General features: G+C 46.7%; 1 long non-coding RNA gene across 1 annotated transcript in view; it reads right to left on the reverse strand.

Annotated features, from left to right (window-relative positions):
• Window positions 1–10,000, reverse strand: part of LOC122647111 — an 18,351-nt gene that overhangs the window by 1,210 nt on the left and 7,141 nt on the right. The window contains exon 2 of the long non-coding RNA XR_006330795.1: window positions 1,606–1,609. This is a non-coding gene — a long non-coding RNA (uncharacterized LOC122647111). The remainder of the gene's footprint in view (window positions 1–1,605; window positions 1,610–10,000) is intronic.

The following is a 10,000-nucleotide window of genomic DNA, read 5'->3' on the forward strand; positions in this document are numbered from 1 at the left end:
TGAAAAAGAATGCAGGTGGGTGGGTCGGTCTAGGGAGAAGGAGTCGGGAAAGAAGACTGGTTAGCAGTAGGGACTTGGTTCGTTCTTTGGTTATTTACCGTAACCGGCTAGATCTACAGAAGCTGTTACGGAATTGAGATAGACTGGGAGTTCGAGGATCAGACCTGCGCCCCATCCAGAACTCGATCTACGGCAGAATCCCAACCGTCCATAGGCACAACACTTAAGGCAAGGGCCGTGATCGGCAGAAGGCGCTTGTAGAGCCCTCTACCTGCTTCCATTGGGACTTCATTCCGCAACCCGGGGGAAGTGGACTGCCATTACGCCTTGTCACGGAAGGCTGAGGATTTCTGGTAACCTATCGGGATGGCCTTGACCTCCTTTTCTCCTGCGCACAAACACACTTTATGGCCCAGGCTTCCATACCGATCCGGCCTTCATCATAGGCTAGCATAGCAGACAATAACGCGAAATCCAGGAAGGGGGAGGGGAATGCTAAATCTGAAGCAAACCGTTAGGCTAGTTCCCGTGGAGTGAGTATAGTGCTTCCCTTTAACCTAGAAGCACTCAGTTAGCGTTCAACAATGTCCTTAATGGCCTGTTCTTTGAGTTGACCGAAGGGCGGCGGGTGGAGGGAGCTTCACTTACCGAGAGGAATGAATTCGAGTAGTAGCCAGGGGAGGAGTTCTTTGAAAAAGAATGAAGTAGAGCCCAAATGCGCGAGCAAGAGCTAGAAAGAGGCCCTAGCCCGTCAGCTATAGCAAGAGCTCAGTAACTAATAGCCAAGGACGGTGGGTGTAGTAAGGGGAAGGCCCTTGATCCGAGAAGGAAGAGTGAACAGAATGATCTAAACCAGTCAGTAACCAACCAATAGTGAGAGCTATCCGAGCAAGAGCACAAAAAAAAGGAAGAAAGAGAGAATTGTTCTGTTCCTGAGTCATGCCCTAAGGGAATTAGTCAGGGGTATCACAATTAGCTAAGGTGGTCCCACTCGTGTCTGTTTTGAATTCATGTTTTCAGTCTCAGCTGTAGTAGACCCTTATCTGATAGTATGAGTTGATAGTAGAAGGAAGTCTCCTCTAGGTAGGTCCACTCCTTGTCTTCTTTCAATGCTTTGGGAACCGGGCACAGTGAGAAGCTGCTCTTTCTCTGTTCAGCTATCCCTAACACACTACACCAACCGAACCATCTCACACCGAACTGTATAACCTAGATCTGAGCTACCTGGATCAGTCCAGTCAGCCGGTAGTGGAATCAGAGTACCATTGATCAGTCATTCCAACCATGGATTGAACTGAACGTACAACGCTTGAGAAAGACCTTCTTTGTCGCCTACCTATAGCTATAACAGTGTGATAGAAGTCCTAACCTAACCTATAGCAAGAGTAGTGCTAAGCGAATGCCTGCATTGATTGACTTCAGCAGGTTTGTTTACCCTGATGACATGACTGAAGCAAGCGAACCGTCTACCTAGGGGCTTCGTTCCCCGAATCAGTTAGTCAGTCAAGTCAGTGAGTAAGGAAGACCACAAACAAGTAGTGCAATAATAGTCTATTGGGTCGATCAGTCATTCAGTACAGGAAGACCCCCTAAGAGAGAGTTCACATTCCTTTTCTCTTTCTACCTTTGCTCAGTATGGTACGGTACGGCTTGTTCGGTGCGCTAGGAACAGGCTTCCCGAAACCATTGATTTCATGTCTAACATCCCTTGTTTTGAGCCTAAATCTGCTATTTTCACTGATTCTCCAACATGAGCTGATGAGACTCTCATTCCTGTCTTGCTTGAATCAACTAGATCATTTCATATATAGTATTGTGCATTTGTTCTTCGAGAGTGTGGTGTTCGGGAATCAGATCAGAAGGAATCTACCCCCGGTACTAGCGGTTCAATTCCCTAGTGATCTTTCTAATCAGGTGTGTATTGCGTGTCAAGTGCGAGATTGGCATCGAGAAGCCGTGGGCCCAGTAGTGCCCGCATACGACAGCTCTGCGGAGCTTTGCGGGTCGGTAACCTGTTCGACGTAAGATCCATTGACGCGCGCAAGGCTCCGATAGGAGTGTCGCTTCGCTTTGTTCAGGGGAAGAACCATTACATAATATATGCGAATTCACCGTGACGCGCGCTTGCTTTGGGCACCACCCCGGGCACAGCAGAATGAGAAGGCTCAGCGCACTAGCCTAGCGCACTCAAGCAGCTCAGTTTGCTTTCCTTTATTCCCGCTAAAGCGCTCTAGTTGGGTTGGGTGACGCGCACACCGCTTGTTGATTGCATTCGATTTCATTATGGATAGTGAAACTACTAAAGAACGGCAAAGGCATGATTTGCTTTTCCACGGTCGGAGGGAAATTCTCATTCTTTTTCAAGGTCAGTTGGTAGGTCAGGTCAAGTTGTTGAGGGAGGATCCCTTCTTCCTCCATGTGAAAGGAAGGAAGGTTTTTCAATTCCCCAATCTATAGGATGAAGCAGAGGACCTCTTTCCTTTTTGGGAAGGTTGAAGAGTGATCACGAAAAGAACAATCTCGATGAAAAGAGAGAACCAAGACTATTCTCTCACCCGTACCCATGGGCACACTTCCCGAATATTGGAAACAGAATTCCATAAAGCGATCGACGAAAAAGTAGAGATGACAAAAGGCCCTTTTTAAAGCTAGTAGGTCTCTTCTTCCGATCCTTTTTATACCAGTTGAGCCCACCCTCGGACTATGGTCGACCTTCTTGCATCGGGACCAGCTTCCTGCACTAGTGGAATAACGGGGCTAGTGGAATCGCAGGGGAAAGCACATCAACTGAAAGGTTCAGACAGGTTGGGGATTGATTGGTCCCCTTGGTGCGGTTTAGTCCTTCCTCTAAGCTAAGTACATAGCGTAAAAAATTCGTTCATCGAAGCTAGTTCCATACAGGCCGAAAGCCTGATGTGATGCTCGGATCGGTTCTTATTATAAAGAAGAAGAGCTAAAAGGAAGCGAGTGGAGTATACGTAACGAGGCGTTTAGAGACCTCGGTTCGGCCCTTTCTTTATAATTATTCCCCCTCTTAGTTTAGTAAAGGGTGAGGAGATTTAATTGGCTCGACCAAGAAGGAGAGGAGCTACTAAAACAAAACTGAACAAGACAGCCAATCCCTCTTCAACGGATAGGGAATCGTTGATGATCCTCTTTATTTATATAATATCGGACCATGGGGCTTCGGGTTTAACTCATTTTAAAGGCCTCTCTCAACGGCCTCTTCTAGTTGCACTCCAGTTGATCAGGTTCTAGCTCAACGCTGCTCTGGCTCCTAATAAGGATCGTAAGCCATCCTTTTGATTCCCCATCGGGGATAGAAACGGAACTACTTCTCATTCCGGCTTCAATCCCATATTCTGCTTTCGGAAAGGAAGAACTTAAAAGAAGTTTTCAGCCAACTTAGACGAATATGAGTTCGAAAATACGGAGTTTCAGCGACATCTTCGTTTTGGGGAGCCATTTTTGAAATGAGACCGCTACGAAAATTACCCGGAAAGGCTGCTACTTTATTTCACACATTTAATTTATATGCCCCTCTGCCCGGGGTTTTCGTTCAAGAGCCGGTAACTGAGAGTGGCAGCCTGTAATCAATTTGGCGAGTACGGCAGATTGCTTTCTGTTTTTATAATAAAGACTATCTTGCTTGGGGAAGCTCTTTCACTCCTAGAAGCCTATAAAGATGGATCCGCGCCTTTATGCCAGCGGGACAGATCGCATACACTTTGATGTATGGTACTATGTGAGGAAAAGTATGTGAACCTTGTTACCATACCAATCAATAGGCTGTCGAGAACGGGAAGAAGACTTCGGCGAAGAAGAAGTCGCTACCAGCAAGAAGAAAGATAAGCGGGCATAGGCTGCTTTTGACGTTGGTCTGGCGTAGCCAGTTGGCTAGTTGGTTTCTTAAGTCTGTTTACTCCTTCGCCTTGGATCGATCTCACGAGAAGAGCTCCCGACCTCCCATACCTCAGGTGATGCACTTATTGATCACTTGTACGGAACAGAATATGACTCTTGCTCCTCCTAATGCATTCGTCTGTGTAGTTGATGTAGTCTGGTTATGAAAAGGAATCAGTCAGAAGGAACGGCTCTGTAGAGCATGGGGAACGCTAGTGAAGGATTGCCATGGTTCGGAGGGTGGGTGACCCTAGTCTGCCAGACAAGACGTGTACCGGTCGTACCCGAAAGTGAATAAGGCACTCTTTGTCGGTCGCTGGCTTTTATTAGAACCAATTGAGAACTTGGAAGGCTACTCGCATTGATCAAGTCAAGTACCAGTGCGACTCTTCTTCAATTTAGAAGCACCACCGGAGAGCGCTCTAAGGATTAAGCCCAAATCCTATAGGAATTGAAATACCACACTCAGATCGGTGAATCTATCAGGAGTGATCCTGCACACCCCAACCATTCCGGTCTATAGATTCATTAAGAGAACTTAAACACATGCAGGAATAAGCACATACACCATAGGGAGGTCTGAGCACTAGCCCTTTCTCCTCTTTCCTCTTCCACTGTAGCAAGATCAGAAGCGAAGCGAACGGGCGGTAGCTACTTGCTTGTTAGAGGTAGCTTGCTTTTTTTCCAGTTGAAACTTCTGTTCAATATTACTTACCCGGAACTAGAACAAGTCTATTCCTTTGATTCGGCGGATTATTCAGGGGATGATCCCTCTTTCTTTTGATTCGACGGATAAAAGAGCGCATGATTCAGATGTTGCTTCTTTGGACGCGGAAGGATCGGGATCTCTTGTTTCGGGAGAAAGCGGAGCCGTTGGTTCGGTAGAAAGAGGATCTCTTGTTGGCCAATAAGAAAGAGGAGTTTTTGTTGGTTAGTAAGTCCTCTTTTCACTAGTGCGCTGAGCAGCTTCTCACGCAGCACTCTGTGGTGCTTGATAGGAACGAGCCGACGAGCGTATGCTAGAATCGCGCGCAACAAGCTTGCTTCTGCTAGGCTAGGGCGGCTAGAGGTCTAATCGGATAGACTATTCCACTATTGGGACTACTACTGACTTGGTGGTATTATCAGTCGGTGAAAAGCCTCGCTTCGCTACAATAACACAGGGAGTTGGCCCTAGAAGAGGAGACTTCCTATGACATTCTCAACTCATACCAGGGATATCACTAGTGAAGCCTTACCTTCAGTTAAAGATTAGAAAAGCCTTCGCCCTACTAATAGTCCTTCCTATCTCGGATTCGTTGAACTTTCACTCGAGCTTGAGTCTTCGCTTGAGCGGGTACTCGTCCATCGCGCTTAGGATAGAGGATAGGATAGACCCCCTTGGCGTCTAGCTTTCGGTGGTAGGAGGAATCCCCATAGCTGCCACTGCAATAGCCCTGTCTTCTCTGCCTCTGCTCCATTCCTTTCTTTCTTTATCACCTCTAGTTCCCCTTACTTATAGGCGAGAAAAGAAAAGAGGGTTGGCACAAACAAAAGCTGCTTCTTCTTGGCATCACTTCGCCCCTTCCCCCGGCTACGGCTAGAGAGCAAGATGGAGGCAACTTTGCTTAAGACTTGGCATTGGAAGTGGGATGGGATGGATATCACCTCGAAAGGTAAATCAATCGGATTAGGCGGTGAGTTAGAGTTCCTAAACGACGAGAACTAAACAAAAAGCCTAGTTGGTATGGAGGGTCGAGATCGAAGGCTAGGGGATCTAACAGCCACGAGCGGATAGACCGGGGAGTTGGGTTTTGGATACGGAAGAGCTAGAAGGAAAGCTAGCCGCAGGTCCTCCCTTTTCAGGGGGAGATGGGATTTCTGATTCAACCTCTAAAGCTTCTGGATGGGATATTATGGTTTAAGGGTGGCATCTTCTGCCAGGAGATACGATTGAACGGGATTCCTATTCCTTGTCAGGAATAGCTAGCCTCAGGCCCTTTTTACAAGGGTTAGAAGCTCCTTTTCGAAGGGGTGATGTACGGGGTTTAGGACCAAAAGACTTTCTGTTTTTCTGTAAAAGTAGCCGCGAGTGGAGTTAGCCAATTCTATTTCTAGCCATTACGGGCATAAGTTCTCCACTTGTCGAATCGGGTTCGTAACTCAATAGATGGTGGGATTGATCCTTTTGAAGGGATGAGATCGGGTGAACAGAGTCGATGTCTCAGATGGAGTAATCCCTATTCCTCACCTAAAATCGGATAGCGCCTTTACTGCATAAAGGACAGAGTCCGAGTGCGGCTCCCAACTAGCACGAAAGACATCCATGAATTGTGGATGAGGAGATAGCCAAGCCGCTTCAAAGCGAAAGAAGCTGGAAAAAAAAGTACAAAGGGAGGTCCTAGAATAGCGCTAAACTCCCCTTTACATTGATAGCGATTTCGAGGAAGAGGAAAAAAGAAATAGGGAAGTCTGATAGAAATAGATAATTAGTAGTTCCATCATTTGATTTGAATTAGGCTTCTAAGCCCTCATTCCATTGCGACCTGAGATTCATTCTTCTCCTTGGGATGCGGGATCGGAGTTCGGTATATACTTTTGGAAGAGATCGAAGGCATTCCGCACCAAACCTAACGATTGGACTGGGGGAGGCAGTGTTCCCATTTACTAATGGATCACTAAGCCTTTCTGGTCTTGAGGTGATTTAATGCTCAACCTCAAGGGGATTGGAACAAGCCAAAGAATAGTTCGATTCAGGTTTTCTCCAGAACCGCCGTCCAAAGGTTCTTTTCCAGACTCGAGAATCGGGTTCATTTCTTCTTCTTCTAAGGCAGCTAGCTAGGCCTGTTGAGAGCTCAGGATTGGACGGAACCCTGACGATTGGACTATCGAACAGCTGTTGGTGGGGAAGAATCTCCTTTCCCTTGATTGCTGCGGGCCTTCATTGCTGAAACTGGACTGGCTAGGATCACTAGAGGGGACAGACTGCCAGGACTAGTCCGCTTCCCAATAGGAAGAGCAAACAGCAACTATTAGCCCAGCTTTCCGGGCTCTCATAACAGCCCAGGTTTGAGCATCTCCCTAGCCTACCTACTTTCCTCGCTTTCAGAAGGTCAAGTCTAATAGAGTAGAGGCAATCCACTCGAGAGGAAAGGAAAGACCTCCACCGATCTCTTAAGGTCGAGCTCAGCTTGCTTTCCTTTTGAACCGCTTCCCCCTCTTAGTCAAGCACAAGCTCCTGACTCGGCTCCTTTCGTGGGACACGAGGGCGGCTAGCCTGCCTACACCTATGTGATTTCGTCTTCGCATTTCCTCTAAGCCAGGATCGGATCCAATATTGGCTCTATAGCGGAAAAGGTCTTTCATGCACTATATCCCATCCAAACCTAAACCTTAGCCCAGAGAAAGTCACGAAAAAGGACCCAGGTAGGGAATCTCTGTCAACTAAGATCATTAACAGCAGTTTTCCAGCTTAAAGAATGCCCGCAGGAAGGCCTTTCTTTAGACCATCCCTAGCGGGGAGCATTGCTTAATGGATGTAAGACAGCAATAGATTTGGAAAGACCAGACCGTAAACAAGGGAAGATAAAAGAGGGTCACCCGGTTCTTCCTGTCCCATTTATCGGCAGAGTGTAACCGTTGCTTGTTCCTGCCTTAGTAGGGAAAGAGCTGAGACTGAAAACATGAATTCTGCACGAGATACCAGGTTGGACTACAAATGAGAGATTGGAGAATAGATTCATTTACCGATGCTTCGATCAGTTCCCTACCGGGACTTGACACAAGACAGACCAGCAGAGACAAAACTTGAACCTGCATTCCTAGTTATAGTTAAGGGCAGAGACCATTCCCATCTTCTCCCCGTTCCCTATCCATGCAATGTAACCTATCTCGATTGACCGATCATGTGTGATCTTCTTATATGTTTATTGCCGGATCGGGTATTCATATCTCATTATCACGTAATCAACCCTCTTATCTTTCGTTGCTGGGTCGGCTATCTCATCTTCATTTCTTGATGCATGAGTTGGGAAAACAGAGATTGGAATTGGACCTCTTGGTACTCATCCTGATTCCCCTTTGTTCTTCTTCTGGTCCGTTAGTGGCAGTGGTCCGGACGAAGAGATGTAGTAGGGGAGTCAGGTAGATGAAGCAAGCCTTACAGACGAAATTATTTGATGATCCATATTCGTACAGGGGAACGGGAAAGCTTGCTCAACTGTACGAGCGGGAATGTCTCCTTGTTGTCAATCGAGACGGTACGGTAGATGACTGAACACCAAACTCAATCCCAATGCTAAAAGAAACATCTTGACTTGTGACAGGTTCATTTGTTGTTGGAGTAGCCTACCTCATATGATCTTTCTTTACAAACCAATTACTGGGGCTGATCTATCATACTTCATTTTTCGAGTAGTTGGCTCAACAAATACAGGAATGGAAGTGATGGCGCTACTCCTTCTTTCTTTGTGGCTCGTTCGAAGCATTCTTTCGGGCACTGCATTGGAAGTCCTCCACTGCTACCTTGACTGAGGCTGGACTTATCTGATTGTCTGATTCAGCCTATACTAGTTTACGACGCTATCACATACATTTCCCTTGGTATACCTCTACAAAGAGATTAGAGAAAGAGAACCATTTCACCGATAGCAATGAGAGTCACTCTGCCTGGACTTCCCAATCAAACACGGACAACGGCTACCAATATGACAGTGCAAGAGTGGAACTCGTATACTCCACTTCTTGTTAGTTAAGTAGAGAAGGCTACCGGCCCTGCCATCTTGCTTTACAGACCGACCGCTGGAACTGATCTTTCTTATGTCATATTGCCGGGTCGGCTACCTCATCTCTCTTATCACGGAATCTTCTCATACGTTGATACACGAGTTGGACAAAGAGAGGCAGGCAAAGGGAGAAGCAGCCAAGTGCGCCAACCAACGCCCTGGGTAGTCAACCATATCAGGTTCTAATCTACTTTCTCTCCCGTACTGATCTTCCTTGCCTTTCTTTCCTTGTCCAGTAAGGTATGAAGCACTAGCTCAACCACAGCTACAGTTTCTTCTCGAGCAGCTCTTATTCCACCTGTAGCACCGCTTACGAGAGCAAGCAAGGGAGTGTAACAACGATTTCTTTCGCACTGCACTCCCCTTTTCTATTTCTCTCTTTTTTAGAGGTATTATTGCGTACTTGAGTAGTGAAATCTTCGTTCCTTCGTATCTGAGCTGTGAGTAGCAGGCTCGTAAGCTCGTGCAACACATTCTGGTGATAGAGTGAATGTCTTTCTTTTACTCCGTGATCTCTATCCCTCCGGTCCTACGTATTGAGGCGTTTCCTCTGTTTGCTTGGCTGCTTTTCGCGCTTTTGAAGAAACCGCTTTCAGCTAGCTTTGAAAGAAGAAGGGCTGGGCAGACGAGGTTGTTATAAGTGAGTACCTTTCTAGGTCTGTTCGTTTGGAAGAACGAATAAAAGCATTTTCCTTCCTCACTACCATCTCGAGAGAAGCAATCGGCTTGGGATGAATGTCATTGGTTCTTTTCCTCTCTTTCCCTCTCGCGAGCTTCCTTTCGGAGTCGGCGTGCTTCCTTATTCTTTAGTGATTCCTTCTTGAGCTTTCAGGGAGGGAAGGGTTGATTAAGGAGACTCTTAAGAAGGAGATTCTTTGAGACCTGCCTCCGCTCCTTTGGTTAGCTACACTGGTTTGCCATCGTAAAGCACTGATTCCTTACTCCACTTTCAGAGAAAGAAGGACTACTACTATATAAGATAAAAAGAGAAAGTAGATAAATGCCTGACTCCGCTCTTTGGCCTTAGCTACCCGGCTTTGGAGCGTTTGGCTCGCTTAGTTCGGTTAGCTCCTTGCCTTGATGCCTTTGTTCAGCTTTCAGAAACAAAAGGGAAAGAGCAATCGAAGAGGAAGATGTGGATTAAAGACTGCTTTCGGAGGCCCTAGCTCCCCTGGCTTTGATTGATGCCCAATGCCGTTAAGGAGCTTTCTTCAGCCTGCCCTCGCTTCCACATCTACTTAGCAAATCTACTTATCTGAGCCTGCTGTTAAGTAATTGGACGTATTTCCTGGATTCACCGGCCTACGCAACATCTTCTAACTCGTTAAGCGCAA

Source organism: Telopea speciosissima, unplaced genomic scaffold (assembly GCF_018873765.1).
Source record: "Telopea speciosissima isolate NSW1024214 ecotype Mountain lineage unplaced genomic scaffold, Tspe_v1 Tspe_v1.0012, whole genome shotgun sequence".
In the NCBI taxonomy this organism is placed as follows: Eukaryota; Viridiplantae; Streptophyta; class Magnoliopsida; order Proteales; family Proteaceae; genus Telopea; species Telopea speciosissima.